At 38.7% G+C, this 16,678-nt stretch overlaps 1 non-coding gene across 1 annotated transcript; it reads right to left on the bottom strand.

The window, feature by feature from the left end:
* Positions 1 to 203: 203 nt before the first annotated feature.
* Positions 204 to 309, bottom strand: LOC122028365. Its single transcript, XR_006124759.1, has one exon. It is a non-coding gene; the product is annotated as a small nucleolar RNA R71 (small nucleolar RNA).
* Positions 310 to 16,678: the final 16,369 nt, after the last annotated feature.

Below are 16,678 nucleotides of genomic sequence, written 5' to 3'. Positions count from 1 at the left end.
CTTAGAGGTCTTTTATGAAATATGTGGTACCATGACAATGAATGGAGTTCCTTCAGAAGAAGTTAGATTATTATTATTTGGGTTTTCTTTAAGAGATAGGGCAAAGCAATGGCTGAATTCTTTAGCCCCTAATAGCATCACCACTTGGGAGCAGTGTGAGCAACAGTTTCTTGATAAATTCTATCCACCAAGCTAAACAGCTCATATGAGGAATTTAATTGCAAGCTTCAAGCAAACTAACTCAGAATCTCTTTTTGAAGCATGGGATAGATATAATAGTATGCTCAGACAATGCCCACATCATGGGTTGGAAAGATGGTTAGTGTTGCACACTTTTTATAATGGTATCAACTATCATACCAAAGTGTCCCTTGATTCAGCTGCTGGAGGGGCACTTATGAATAAAAGTTTAGATGAAGCTGAAGAAATTATTGACAGTGTAGCACAAAATCATCATCAATGGGCAAATGAAAGAAGTGATGGTTATTCTTCTGTAAACCCAACAATTAAAGCATCAGGGAAGTTTGATGTAGATGCAGTCACTCTTTTGTCTGCAAAATTGGGCGCTCTTACAAAGAAATTTGAGAATATGGGGACTAGTGCTAATATGGTCAATGCTATTAGTACATCTTGTGAAGTATGTGGGAGTTCAGAGCACTCAAATGACTCATGTCCATTGGGAGCTATCACTGCACAAATCAATCAACTGGAACAATGTGATGCAATCATGAGTTACAATCAAAGGCAGAACAACCCATACTCAAATACTTATAACCCTGGATGGAAGAGCCATCCCAATTTTTCTTACAGAAATAATCAACATCAAGGACCATCTATGGGGGCAAGACCAAATTTTCAAGCTGGGCAACAAAATTTTCAACATCTATCTTCTCAAGGCTTACCAAAGTCAAATATTGAAAAGATGCTTGAAGAAATTATCTCAAGTCAGAATGAAATGAAGCAAGATTTAGCAAAGCTCATTCAGAGAATGGATAATTTTGAAAAGCATCAAAAGATCCAGGATAGTCAAATTGCCCAACTAGCTTCCTCATCATCCAGAGCACCAGGACAACTTCCAGGAAAACCTGATGTGAATCCTATGGAGCATTGCAATAGAATTGAGCTTAGGAGCGGACGGACCTTGGGAGACTCCCAAGTGACTGCTCCAAAAGGGATACAAAAAGAAGAAGAGCTCTCTCCTCTTATACCAAATCAGATTCAAGCTAATGAGGAGAGTACCATTGAGGTTGAAGAGACTCTTCCACTGAACCATCAGAGCAAAGCTGTCCCTTTTCCTCAAAGACTTACAATGCTCAAGAAAGATGAAGAATTTGGCAAGTTTTTAGAAAAAGTTAAGAAAATTTGTGTAGAGGTACCTCTTATTGATGCTATTCTTCAAATGCCTAGATTTTCCAAATTCCTGAAGGATCTCATGTCAAACAAGAGAAGAAGAGGAGAGGTTGAGACCATTGCGCTTAGTGAGGAATGTAGTGCTATTTTGGAGAAGAACACTTCCCCAAAACTAAAGGACCCAGGGAATTTTTATATTCCTTGCAACCTAGGAAAAGAATTTTTTGAAAAAGCTTTTTGTGATTTGGGGGCAAGTGTTAGCCTCATTCCCTATTCAATTTGTAATAAATTAGGTCTCAAAAATATTAAACTTACTACTATGACACTTCAACTTGCCGATCATTCCTGCAGGTACCCTTTGGGTATTATAGAAGATGTGCCAGTAGAGGTGGATGGGAATGTTATTCCCACAGATTTTGTCGTGTTGGACATGGAAGAGGACCCCAGGATTCCTATCATATTAGGAAGACCTTTCCTTGCTACAGCTGGAGCTATAATTGATGTCAAAAATCATAAGCTTTCTTTGGTAATTGGTAAGGAAAGGTTGGAATATGATTTATCTAATATCTCTAACTATGTCTCGTCTCTTTTAAATTCTTGTAGCAGGACAAGCGTTTATAAACTTGAGGAATGGAATTTCCATCCTCATGGAAGGCCACCAAACGAAGGAGACAATGTGGTGGAAGATGTTGGGAGAAGATCTCCCAACAAAAATGAAAAGTATATCTGTCCTCCAAGGGCGAGGAAAAGAAGTGAATGATCAAGTTTGGTCGAGCTAAAGACCTTAAACAAGCGCTTCTTGGGAGGCAACCAAAGGGTTCTTTTAGTTAGTTTTGATTCGTATTTTAATTTCTTTTAGTTTGATGCATTCTTTTGATTTTGTTTTCAGGTTAGGTGCAAAGCCGTGCACGCATATGTGCTATACACCACGGAGATGGAAAAGGGAGTGCTTGGGCAGGCGTGTCATCCGACAGTATGGATCTCCAGGAGAAAAGGACTAGGCCATGTCCCAAACACGTCCGTGCAAAGAATCCCAGAAGAAAGATGGAGAGGCCGTGTCCCTGAACACTGACGTGCGAAGAATCCAGAGAAGGAAGAGGGGAGGCCGTGTGGATCTGCACGGCCCGTGTAGGAGAGTTATTAAAGCCTTTTTTCTACCTTACACGGCCAGATCTTGGCCGTGTTCCGCACACCCCCAACTTTCCAAAACATCTCTTTCTCTCCCAATCTCTTAAAAACTCCTCTCTAATCTCTCAAGATCTCTTAGATCCGGATTCTCCTCCTCTCTAAGACTTGGACTTTTTATTCTCCTAACCTAAGATCTTTGCTCTTTGAAGTTTTGTTCTTTGAGTTCCATTTTTTCAACCCTAGATAATTCTTCCCCTATCTAAACTCATCAAGATGTCTAACATTTTGAAGAAACTTCGCAGGGGAGGTGGTGGATCCAGTGGAGACAAAGAGAAGGAGCCATCAAGGGACAAAGGAAAACAACCAGTGAACGGCAAAGGCAAAAGGACTTCACGCAACGAAGGTAATGACAATGAATTCAATATTGTGTTTAGAAATGATGATCAAGTAACTAGATTTGCAATTCTTGTCAATAGAAAGATAGTGTGTACTAGATATATGGACCCAACTGTTCTTGATATGCTTGGAATTAGGGAAGATGTAGATTTGATGATTGGGTTTTTGGATTGGAGTGATATTATGTACACACATTTGCCTACATATCCTCGTCTTGTTTTGGAATTTTTAAGTTCATTGGATGTCCATTTTACTAATGAAGATGATTATTTTGGAAAAATCTCATTTAGACTAATGAATCAAGAATTTTTATGGTCATTTAGTGACTTTAATTCTTGTTTTGGATTAACCACCGGTAGCCCTCGTAGGTTTAATCCAAGGTTTAATTGGAATCATTTTTGGAATGCAATAACTGGGTTAGATCAACCTTATGAGCCTTCAAGAGCTAAGGCCTCCCATATGCAAAACCCCATCTTTAGGTATCTACATAGAGTCATGAGTAAAACTATTTTTGGTAGGGGAGAGAGTGATGGGGTGGTTAAAAATATAGAGCTTTATGCTTTATAGGCTATGCTTTATAAGATTGAATTTGATTCTGGTTTTCATTTTGTTCAAACCTTATTAAGATCTGCTAGGGCATCATCGGGATCAATTGTTTTTGGTGGTTTGATTACCCGAATAGCTTATAATTTAAATCTTGATGTTGATGGGTTGGAAATAATTCATGGTAATGACATGATTGACATTGATGCATGTCTTGCTATGAAAATAATCGTTTGGGATGAGAATGGTTTCGCGTTTCCTAGGAGGAGTGGTTCTCCTTTACCCCTTCCTTTTCCTGAACGAACTACTATTCGTAACCCGGCTAATTGGGTAATTTCTGAGTTAGATTTTGAGGATAACCCTTCTATACCTGGAGACACTGAGCCACATCATGAGCCCTCGTCATCTGGACACCCGCAGCCTTCTAGTTTTATGGAGCCTGCTAGGCATTCTTTTGCATATGGAACGGGATCTTCTAGGTTTGATTTTTTAGATTTTCGTACGTCTCTAGAATCACATCATGAGAAGCAAGATGCCCAACGAAAAATGTTGGAGGGGCGCTTCTCTTTATCTGATGATCAGTTTAGGGAGGTACAAAATCATTTTCAGTTTACGAGGAATTTTCAAGGTCAAGTGACTGAGTTTGTGCAGGATTATGATACTGATCAGGCTAGGATGAGAGATTTAATGCAGAGCATGATGCTTTCTAGCCAACAAGTAGATGCTTTATATGAGTATCATAGATCCTTGGGTGAGATTCCAGGTTTTCCTAGTTTTCCTATTGGCCAACCACGTCGTAGACCTCCTTTCCCTCGTCCACCTCCTCCACCATATTGATTTCATCGGGACGATGAAAAGTTTAAGTTGTCATGTTTTTAGTTTTTGTTAGTTTTTCATGTTGGTTCATATTTTCATTGCTTGTTGCTTTATTTTGCTTGTTTTTGAAATAATCATGGCAAAAAAATAAAAAAAAAAAATTTGAGAACATCAAATCTTCACTTATATGCTTTCTTGGATTCAAGTGAAATGTTAGCACGATTATTGTCTTGATTCATGATGTTCGAATGATGCTAGTAGTAAACTTTGTGTAGTTCTTTTTTCTATCTTGGAAAGCATTAATAAGCTAAGAATCTTATGGTGATGAGTTTTAGTTTTGGTTCAACCTTAAGGATTTTATATTCACTACACTTGTGCTTGATGCTTGAATAGTTGATGTCATTGAAATAATCATAATTCATCTTGTTTGCTTAGTACTTGGTTTCCATGGTGATTTCTCAACTTTCATTTTGGTTACTGGATGAGGCTCAAATCATTAAAGCTCATTTGGAAAAATCAAAATATCCCAATATGTGTGCTAAAAGTACATTTGTGAATAAGTTTTGCACAATGCAAACACTTATAAAAAAAAAAAAAGGGATATAAAAAAACAGTTGTCATGAGTGGAATCTAGCAAGTCACCCCTTTGAGACCGAGTTAGGTTACTGGGGAAATGACTGCATAGCTTCCCTTGAGATTGAGCACACCTTTGAGACCTTGGGTTAGTTGAGAAATATGAACCAAGTGAATGGTGAGTAAGTGCCTATCACTGGTTACTTGTCTTTCACTGGAAACACTAGGAATTCAAATTTGATGACGACTTGACTAGGACATGGATTGAAACTTGAAGGGTGTTGAGTTACTTTTACACTGTGCACAAGATTCTTATGCTTGAACCATACTTTACTTGTTTCCATGATCACGCTTGTTAATGAAACTTTTTGATAGAGTTAGGAAAGTGCACTAGGTTTTATGAATGTGTTGTAGAACATATGAATTTAGACTGCAGCATTTTGCTTGAGGACAAGCAAAGGTTTAAGTCTGGGGGTGTGATGTGCGTAGATTATATACTCTTTTATGCATGTTTTTATGCACATTTACATACTTTGAGCATGCTTGATCTATGCACTTTTATACTTCCAGCTTTCCTTTCAGCATATTTACTCTTTTGGTTGGAGATCTACTTTTGTGCATTTTGTACACAGAGTCGAAATTGGTGAAGATTATGCGTCCTCGGACAAGCTTGGAAGGAATTGAAGGGAGAGCATCAGGACCGTGTACCACAAGGTGTAGTTTTAACAGGAAGGAAGAAGACATGGATCATGAATCTCACTACGCGCGTGTCTTGATTGAAGAAATTAGAGCAGGATGCCTTACATGGCGGTAGATCTACACGGTGTGTGGCCGTCGAGCCAGCTGTGGTGGCCAGGCACCACACGACCGCAGTAGCATTTCCAGAAAAGAAGGGTCGTGCTGCGGCGAGTACGGTCCTCGGGTTGAGAAAAGAAGGGTCCTGGCAGGTGAGTCACAAGGCGTCTGGTGTTGAGAAGGGGACATGGTGTGAATCTACACGCCCGTGTCCTCACGGGCCGTGTGGCGCCGATTTCCTCCTCTATTTAAACCCTCCTTCATGAATTGAAGGGATCTCTCCCTTTGGGAGAAGGCAAGATTTGGTGGTTTCCTCCCATTCTTGGGAGGATTTGGCGATTCGAGGAGGAGTTCTTCATGATTTCGAATTCTGACAGGATTGGATCCGAAGACGAGGCTTCTTCGTAGATAAGTTTTCTCTTTCCCCCTTTTCTTGGTTTCTTGGATTGGGGATTTAAGAAATGCTTGTAATCTTTATTTCTTCGGGTATTCTTCCTCGATTCATGGAGTAGATCTTGTATTCTAGGATTAAGGGAGTATTTGTATGATGGATTGATGTAATCTCTTATGGATTTGCCGATTTCTTGTTTCAATGACATTGTCTTGCTTGTATCAATTAGATCTTGAATGATTAATGGTGATTTGTGCTTAATTCTCATTCTTGATTGATTGTTTGGATTTCTTGTGGACCTAGTAAAGATAAACTCTCACTCGATCATCCGAGGGATCCACGTGACAGGTGCAAGCCCGTGTAAGGACGTTTGAGAGATAATCTTGAAGAGGAAATAGGAATATTCAAGAGAGTAGGATGGATTTTGTGATTAGTTTCTTGTATCTTGATAGATTAATAAGTTGTGGGCTTCTATGTTGATATCCGAGGAAGGCATAGTAATAGGTGCGCTTCTGTGTAAGGACAACGTAGGTTCACGTCTAATTGATCATATTTAGATACATTTTTCAGTCCTTAGCCGGTTATCTATTGCAAGAGAGAACCGACAACTTTCTACAAGTGTTTGGCAATTGAGGGATAAGAATTGGTGAACCATTTACATTCAAGAAATCTTACAAAGAAATCGAAACTCGTAGAATCTCCCCTTATCATAACCCAAAAACACTAAACTCTTGTTTGTTGATCTTTAATATTAGATTTGTTTACCTTCACTTTGCATTTGAAACAATTGGATAGTTGTTTAGCTAATTCGCATTGAGGCATTTCTAGTGCTTATTCCAGTCCCTGTGGATACGATAATCTTTTATATTACTTGCGACATTTCTGTACACTTGCGGAGTGTAACACCTACACACCCAAAAGAAAGGAAAACCTCCCACAAGAATGTAATATAAGAAAGAACTAGAACCATATTAGTATGAACTGAGCATGTATCAAAAATTGAATCACATCTAATAAAATCAATTATAGGTACCTCTATGATGTTTTATAAAAGATCACTAGAAATACTAACCTTGCATTGCTAAGATGTACCTGAAAGTTCTAAATAGGTGGATGTGACCCCTTCAGAATTATGTAGTGGTTCTAGCTCTACCTCAAGTGGTGGTGCTTCTGAAAGTGGTGATTCTTTGGGCTTTGCTTCCATTGCAAAAGTCCCTACACATTTATCATCATCAATCGGTTGTGCAACCAAAGTAAGTGATCCTTGGGAAATTTCCTCCATAGTACATGTCCCTACACTTTTATCTACCACATCATCATCATAAGTAGTGAAGAGTCCACTAACATCAATATCATTAATAGAAGGATCAACATCTTTATTAGAAATTTGTAGTAAAAGTTGTAAAGCTAGGATCCCCCATTGTACCATTATCTCTTCAGAATCTTGTGGTGTGGTCTTCATCTGACTAGGAGTAGGAGTATTTAAGTGTTGGGAGTCCTCCAAGTTAGTCAACTCATCTGGATGTGAATGATGTGGTCCACTTAATAATGAATCATCCTGACACTCTAAAGAACTCTGATTTACTTGGGAAGTACACTCAACATTTTTCATGCAGTTGTAATCCAAATTTTGATGATCCATCCAAAATTGATTGTAATGTTGAGGCAGGTCAGAGATCTGCTGCTGGAATAATAACTGCTCACTCTGCTATGGAATTAGCTGGGGTTGAAGGTTCTGAATTTGATGATCTTCCCAGTCATAGCCATAAGTATCAGGAACTTGCTCATATGTATCATGATGTTGAGGTTGAACCAAACACTGAAGTTTCGGAGTATTAGCATATTTTTGGAAGAAATAACAAATAGCAGCTAGATGAGATGTGCTACCACACACTCCACAAAGAAAATCAAATTGATCATCATCTGACTCATAATTTTCATCAATGGGAAATCTTACTCTTGGGTTCATGGGTGTGAAAAATTCTCTCAAAGCCCTACTTGACATGTTAGTGCTCAAGATATCTAAAAAGAATTATAAGAAAAACTAAAAATGCAGAATTAAAGACAAGACATAAAATGCATAATGAAAAGCAAGAAAGAAAATACAAAAAGAAAAAGAAAAATGTCTAGAGTAACTCATATGCCAATCAACTAATATTAATCAAAAAAGTCCCCGGCAATGACACCAAAAACTTGTTGATGTTTCGCAAGTGTACGAAAATATCGTAAGTAATAAACAAAGATATCATATCCACAGGGACTATTGATTAAGCGCTAGTCAACTTCGCACGACGAATTATCTAGACAAACCTAAGAATGGTGAGAAAAGAGAGTAAGAGAAAGAGAAGAGAAAAGAGAGAGAATGGATCTTAAGAGGGATTGAGCTTAGAGGATGGTGGATGATAGATTCAAGGATTTTGGTTTCTTTGTAATGCTAGGTGATGTTACATAGATGGCTTAGTTCCTATCCTCTATGTTCATGCTCTTGTAGGAAGTTAGATTCATTACCGACTCTCTTCTACAGTGGATAAGTCGGAATGATCTCCTACTCCATTTCCTATGCTACTAAATGGGAATGATTCCAATGTTGTCCTTACACGGGCTTGCCTGTCATGTGCATCCCTTGGATAATCAACATAGAAACACACTAAGACACAATAACATAGAAATTGAAATAGTGATTATGCCCGATCCCCTACTTCCTTGTGGAGATTTGCTTCTCCTTTCAATGTGATACCCTAAATCGTCCTTACACGGGCATGTCTGTCACGTACGTCCCTTAGATAATCGATCTAGGGTATCCCTCCTACAGGATTAATAATTCTACACAACCATTTGATAAAACATGCAAAAGATATAAACAAGATTCACACACACATTACATCAAACATGAACAAGACATCAACAAGTCATTGAATAGAAAACATGACAAATCTGCATAGATTTACATCACCATCACATCACAAATACTTCCTATATCCTAGATCTAGAGATCTACTTCATTGCTAAGGAAGAACAACCCCAAAACATAAAGAAAAGTATACTTACAACCCTAGATTTGAGAAGAAGGGGAAGAAGAGATGCTTGCCGATAATTCCGATGTCTTGGGGGATGCCTCCTTGCTCCGGAGATGGATGGATCGCCAAGGAATGGAGGAGAATGAAGCTCTAGGGTTTTCCCCTAAGGGGAGAACCCTCCCCCAAGGAGAGGGACGAAGTCCCAAACCCAAGATGAGTCAAAGAATGGAGATCTTGACTCTTATATACCTCCTCCAAACTGCCCAAGAAAACCAGGAAAACAGGGGTCCGGTAAACCAGATTTTTTACCCATTAAACCAGGTTTTCTCGTGATTTACATTGAACTAAAGTTGTAGATCTTGAAATTATCTTCAATCTGATACTTGGATTGAGCCCTTTCTCTAACCGAACTGAAAGTTATGGCAGTTCAAAGTTTAGTCTGCAGTTTGGGAGGAGGTCCAGTTGAACCCGCGGTTGGGAGGCACGGCCGTGCCATTTAACACTGGCAGACAAGTTTCTCTCTCTGTTGGACTTGAAGTAAAGTTGTAGATCTTGAAGTCTGCTATGTTTTAGTATAAAGATCATCCAAAAATCCAACCGATCGCAAAGTTATGGTTGTTTTATGATCAGTCTGCAATCTGCCTAGAATTCAACACAGCTCTGTTTTGGCGTGGCACGGCCTGTGTTCTTCATCACACGGCAGTGTGAAATCCACACGGCCTCACACGACTTCGAGTCACATGGCTGTGTGGCTCACACAGCCGTGGCCTTCTTCCTCTCGGGTTGAGTCACACGGTCATGTGGCTCACACGACCGTGGCGTTCTTCTTCTCTGCCGAGGCCACACGGTCGTGTGGATTCACACGGCCGTGGCCTTCCTTGCCTCTGGAAAGTTGGCACGGCCGTACCATTTAGCACGACCGTGTGCTGCTTGGCCATGGGGATAATGGCACGGCCGTGTGCGTCACACAACCGTGGCCTTTCTTCACATCTGGTGCTGGCACGACTGTGTCATTTGGCATGGCCAAAGCATGTAATGGCCACACAGCCGTGTGGCATATACGACCCAAGCTGGATTTCTTTCGGAGTTGTTCCCGTGTGCGTTTTAGCTCCATTTTCGCTCCAAATAGCGTCCTGTCAATCAAAACAAGCAAAGAGCAGATCTCCAAAAAAAATATAATGGAAGTATGACTTTACATTGAAATAGGGTGCAATAAACATAGATTATGCTAATGAAATACAAGTAGATGTGTGTCAAGACATGCATAAAAGTGTATATAATCTATGCACATCAGGAGTATGCTATACTCACAACCCGTTGCTTTCCCTTTTGTTTCCATGTTAGTAGGTAGATGACATGTCGTGTCGCTCAAAGGTCCTAACTGCCAGTCTCACATCACATCGAGAGTTTTTGTTTCTACCATTATTCTTTCTCATATTTTAGCTTTTCAAGCTAGTTCAGGTATTGTGTAACTTATGTGTGTATTTATGGACTTGTGGTGTTCTATTGTCTAATATGTATTTGCTAAAGTAAGTCATATTGGTACGCAGTCTAGTTTCTTATTTTACGTTGTTGTATTTTTTTTCAGTTGTGTGAGCTGTAGATATTAACTTGTATTGCCTTGTAGCCATGTATTTTCATATGTTGTCATAAGGGGGGAGATGTTATCTGTTTATCGGATAGGGACTCCCTCGGGGTGTGACAATTTTCTTGGTATCAGAGCCCAAGTTGTGTAGCCTATTTTTTGTATTTCAAATTTTATGATTTATTTTCTCGATGTGACTTTTGAGTTTTGGGACCCATCAATGACATGATATCTCTGAGTTATAGGAAGTAAGGTATATGTAAAATATGATGCCCAAATAATAATTAAATAAAAAGGTTATTTGACAAATAATCTTATTGGAATTTTTAGAAATTTTTATAAATTTTTTTGGATTTAAATGGAGTTCGTATGAGCCGTTTAAGGGGATAAAGCTATTCGGCGTAGAGAAAGCCAGTTTGGAATACCCAAAAATGGGAGTTGATTGAGGAGTGTACTTAGGGTTTGATTAAGCAAAACCTAAGTTTATCTTCTTTTTATTTTTCTCTCCTCTCATTGCCGCACACACCTCTGCTAGAACTCCTCTTCTTCCCTTCCCTTCATCTCGTCGCCAGCCACATGCCCGAGCATTCTCCCTTCTTCCCCGTCACTTTCCCCTTCTTTTCCCGTTGCCTCCGTGTGGCGGAGATCCCAAATCACCGCCGACTAGCAGTCCATGCGGCGTCATGCCACCCCTTCACCGATGCTAGCCCCATCCATCGTTACCAACCTACCCGTGCTCTACTCCCGAGTGTCGGTGCCACTCGACCGTCGGCCATCAGACTTGAACCGGCCAAGAGAAGGAGATCTGAGGCCTAGCCAACGATTCACCATCGGTGATCTTCTTCCTCCCTTGTCATAGCTGGAGCAGCTAGGTCATTGTGCCCTAGCATCATAGCTATCTTCCCTTGGGCCTTGCCCTAGGTGTAAATCCATTGCCAGTGCCTCACAAATCAATCGATCCCTCTCCTCCCGTGACATTGGTCTAGGCAGAAGGCTCGCTGTGTGACCTCCTAGTTGTCGGAACCCTCTTTGGCCATTACTTCATCTGATGAGCCACTGTTGTTGACTCTCCTTCACCTGTCGATCTACTGTTGGAGCAATGATCGACCACCGAGGAAGAGGAGCCCCACTTCCTCACAGATTGTTTTGAGTTCTTCACCGAGTGGTTGGTATTCTGAACTTGGGTAAGTTGTGCTTTGAATTATGTTGATTCTAGATTGGTTAGAAATTGATTGGGGCCATGAGCAGTATGTTGATTTGCAGGGACAACAATTTCATCTTCGTCGGTAGTGAGTTATTCCAATTGTGAATCATTGGTTGAGGTATCAACTCCGGTGAGTGGTGGGTATTGATCTATGTTTACCTTAATCTGTTTTGATTATGGAATGCTTTATCCCATGTGCAACAACATATGTCTAGGTGAAAATACTAAAATTATAGTGATCAGGTTAAGTAATCCATTTTAATCAAACACTAACTGGATATATTAACTTAACTTGACTAATCAAGTAACATTGCTATCTTCTAATAGTTAGTTAGTAACTAACGGTTTGATATTTAAGGCCAAATTTTTAGATGAATATTTTTTAAAATATATCAAGTTTAGGGGAGAATATTTGAAAATAATTTTCAAAATAATTTGTTTTCTTTTCAACTACTTGCAAAAATCACTTTCAAAATTGCTATCAAAATATTTTGAAAAATACTTTCAAAAATTTCTTTCGAATACTTGCATTGTAAAAATTCTTGCTTGTTTTAACATGTTCTTTTCCACTTTGAAAATCTATTTTTGAAAATACCTCTGAAACTATTCTACTTAGACAAATTCTTTGCAAACCTTTTTGCAAGGAGGTTTGAACAATTAAAACTTTAAGAAGTACTTTTCAAACAAACTATCTATTTAACAAAAATTTTGAAATCTATTCTTTTCAAAATTTATTTTTTACAAAATGATTTATTTTGCAAATTCAATTTTTCAAAGAGTTAAAAACCTTTTGAAAAAATAAAAAATTTCAGTCGAAATACATTATAAAATATTTTTCAAACACTTTGAAAAGTTTTTGAAAATCTTAGAAAACTCTTACACAAATTTATCCTTTCAAACTTTTAGCAAAATTTCTCTAAAAACACTTTAAATTATTTTACAATATTCATGCAACTTTTTTTGCAAAATGATTTCTAAACTTCTTTCATAGTTTAAGCTTTGCAAAATGATTTGTTTTAGAAATTTTCAACATTTTAAAACCCTTTGAAAAGTTTGAAAATTTGTTTAAGGATTATATTAATTCCTCCCTCCCATAAAACCTGTATTTTTAAAAATATATATATATACTTACTAACATTTTATTACAATTTTCATAATCTTTGAGGTTTATCTATATTTTTTTATGAATTTCAAAGGCGGAAGGGTAAGGGTTACAGTAAGAAAAAGACAAACTTAATCTTGAAATTCTTAACCCTAAAATGATCAAGGGAATAAAATAAAAATTATTTAATTCCTCTTGAACAATATTTCCTTTTATTGTTTATCTTTTTCTAACTCTAACACAGGTTGTCATTGCAACAAAAAGGAGGAGATTATGGTGCAATTTGTACTAATGGTCCAACTCAGATTTTGATGAATGACAATTGAGTTAAGTTAAGTGTTATTATGATCTTATATATTTACCAAGTTTGCAGGGTTGACTAACCTGACGGGTCAAGAGGACCTGACACCAAGTAGAAAGTCTAGTCGGGATGTGCAATTCTCGATTAGCAAAGTCTAGATGTGGGATTCTAGTAGGAGGAAGTTTGGATGTATGATTCCGACAAGAGATTGGGATATTTAATTTCTGGTTGGCAAAGTCTGAATGTGCAATTCTGGCAGGAAGCCCTGATGGGTCAGATTGATGTCAAGGAGGTAACTTGACATATGGTAAGTGAAGGTAAGTCACTAGAGGAGAGTGACTTTATGAGAACGTGTCCCGGTTGAGGGATAGTAGACATTGTAGGATCAAGACATGCTAAGGGGGTGAATAACACTCGTGGCTTTCATGCTCATTTTTTGCAAAACACAGAATGCACAATAGAAATAAAGAAATGGGCAATCACAAACACGCCAAGCTTTACATGGTTTAGAGCCTACGGTGACTCCTACTCCAAGGCCCGCACGTAAGAGTGCTTTCGATGGGCAATCACTAATAAATCAGAAGATTACAAGTACAAGTATTGTAATAAAACAAAGTTTACCGATGACTTTGAAAGTTAGATGTTTTGTGCAATCATCGTCAAAGTAGAGTTACAGTGTTGTAGATTCGTCTTTTGAGAAGCGCGCATGTGAGAAGATTATTTTGAATGAATATCTGAATGTGTGTCGAAATGCTTGGTCAAGGCCTTCTTTTATAGCTGAGTTGAGCCTGATCTAGATCCACTGATCCCAGAATTAGGTTTAACTCAACATTGATCAGTTGACCGATCCCCCTGATCGATCATCCAAACCTTCTGAACTTGCCCAACTTCCCAATCAAATTCTATCGCTTCGGATAAAGCCTTCATTCGGTCGACTGATCCCACCATTCTTTTGACCAATCTCGCTTTCCTTACTGGCTTATCTGGTGTGATCAATTTGAATTGAAGTTTACCCATTGTTCAGCCGACCAAACCCAAGGTTCGGTCAACTGATCCCTTAGTCAAAACATCACTTTGAGCTAGAATATGATCTGCTTGCTTGGGGGTTCGATCGATTAATCCGAATGTTCAGTCGACTGAATAGAGTAAAATATGAACCTATAAAATTATTAGTTTCCTGAAAATAGAGTTAAAATAATATGCAAGTAATATATAAAAAGTAACTTTGATATCCTCCAGGCTGTCTGGTCTTGACTTTAATTTTCACTGAAACTCTAGGTCGGACTAATGCCTACTATTCTCTCTTTGGGGAACGTATCCTTACCTACTCCTCTCAAGAGAGTTTACCTTTTGCTAGACTATTCCTCTAGACCATCTGGACTTTTGCTCAGCATCTGAGACATCAGGACTTTATGATGAACTTCCAATCCTAACCTGTCCAGTCTTTCACCTGGTATCCGTGACCCCCAGGATTTTCACCTAGAGTCCTCGACTCTAGGATTTCACCCAACATTCTCAACTCACCAAGACTTCACCCAATCCCCCAAACTAGAACTTCGTTACCTAACCACAGCTAAGACTTTCTACAATCTAGGATTACCTCCTCCTAGGACATAGGGTTGCCTCCCCCTAGGGTTTTCTACCAGTCTAGAATCCAGTAGGACTTTTTCCTAAGAACACTTAGGACTTTCCTACAATCTCAGTCACACTTGTTAGATCACAAAACATCTTAACTTTTGAACCCTTTTTCATTATCAAAACTCAGGTTCAATCGTCTAGTGCTCCTTGCACTAATAGTCATCGATCCAATGTATGTCCATTTCAAAAGCCTAAATTGAGACCCTAACTAGATTTTGGTCCTGGTCTGGAAGATAGTGTCTAAGTCATAAATTAATCATATTATCATTGTGCTAACTTTATTTTGCAGGTTTGATATTGTCATGTTGGACTAACCTAACTTGTAGGGTAAAAGGAGTAAAAAGGTCATGGAAGGTGCCTTCCATCCGATAAAATCTGACTTCATCAGGCAATAAGGAGCAGTGAATTCGAGATAAGATTTTGCCTATGGAAGGCACCTTCAAGGATATAGAACGTGCCCTTGACACTCTTTAAAAGGGTGTCTTGACCAAGCATTCAAGAACAACTCTTATACAAGCTTCTACGCATCCAATTGGCATTCTGACTGCTCCAGCTTCTTGCTGCTGCCTTCCTACAACTCTACTATGCCCGACTATCATCGAAAGCTATCCAAACATCGAGCTCAATTTGATTGTCTATAAAAAATATTTGGTAACAAAGCTTAAGTTCTGTACTTAATTTCTATAAATGGAAAGTATAGCTTGTTACACTCTTCTGATTCTTTTTATACTCGATCCCTTTTTTTGGCGATTATGGAAGAGGTTATTAGTGGATTACTCATTGATAGGTCCATGGAACCTGGGTCTTAGAATAGGAGTCGCCGAAAGCTTCGAACCTAGTAAAACCGAATCGGTCTCTTTACTTACTTTTTATTTTCGTGTTTTTTTCTGCTGCGTAGTTATTTTAAAATTGAAAAGAAAAAAGTTTTTCAAAATCACGTGATTCAGCCCTCCCCTCATGTGCGTATTGATCCAACAGCTTCACCTTCGAAAGGTACTAGCCACGAGCGAAGAAGAAGGATCAAGAAGAGAAAGAAGAAGCAAAAGGAAGATCTTTTTCCTTTGGGTGGGTCACGACAACGAGAGGAGAACCTCTTGTTGTGATCAACGACAAGAGAGAGGGAGAGGGAGAGAGAGGGATTGGGTATAGGTTTCCAAAACCTAATAAAGCCACTAATGAATTGTATGTTATTTCTCCCATAACCATCTTTTTTGCTAATCTATTTGTTGTAAATAGATTTTTTGAATTGCAAAGCTGGAGATTGGGAGTACACTGGTCATATGGTGGACATGTAAGGGAGGTGATACCTTTCGTAATTATCTGGTTTATATGAGTCTCCAAGAATGATGCTAAACATAGGGGGATCAAGATGTATGCTCAAAAGATAATTCAAAACATTAAATAATATTTTTTTCTTTGATGTGGCTGCGGGATTTATCAAAAGAAGACATTGGAAAGGCTTCTCTAAAGTTGCTGGAGATTTGGGTTTATCCTTGAAATTTGTTATTGAGAAAACTATTTCTATTGTGAATTAGAGGAGGTCGGATTTGGGTTTTTATAAAATTAACACAGATGGTTGTTCAAGAGGAAATCCGAGTGCATCCTCTTATGGTTTTATTATTAGGTGGTAAAAGATGAATATGTTCGCCTCCATCGCCCCCACCAACCCATCCTAGGGCCAACACGGAACTGGTTTTATTATTAGGGATCATGGTGGGCATCTGATTATGGCTAAATATGGCATGATTGGGGTTGGATCTAATGTAAGAGCTAAATTGGTAGCAATTCTTAGAGGTTTGGAGGTATGTTTAGAATATAATTTTTTTTCCTAAATGGCTG

This window comes from Zingiber officinale, chromosome 10A (genome assembly GCF_018446385.1).
Source record: "Zingiber officinale cultivar Zhangliang chromosome 10A, Zo_v1.1, whole genome shotgun sequence".
NCBI classification, from domain to species: Eukaryota; Viridiplantae; Streptophyta; class Magnoliopsida; order Zingiberales; family Zingiberaceae; genus Zingiber; species Zingiber officinale.
The sequence above is the reverse complement of the archived record's forward strand: the minus strand, read 5'-3'. Positions and strand labels throughout refer to the sequence as shown.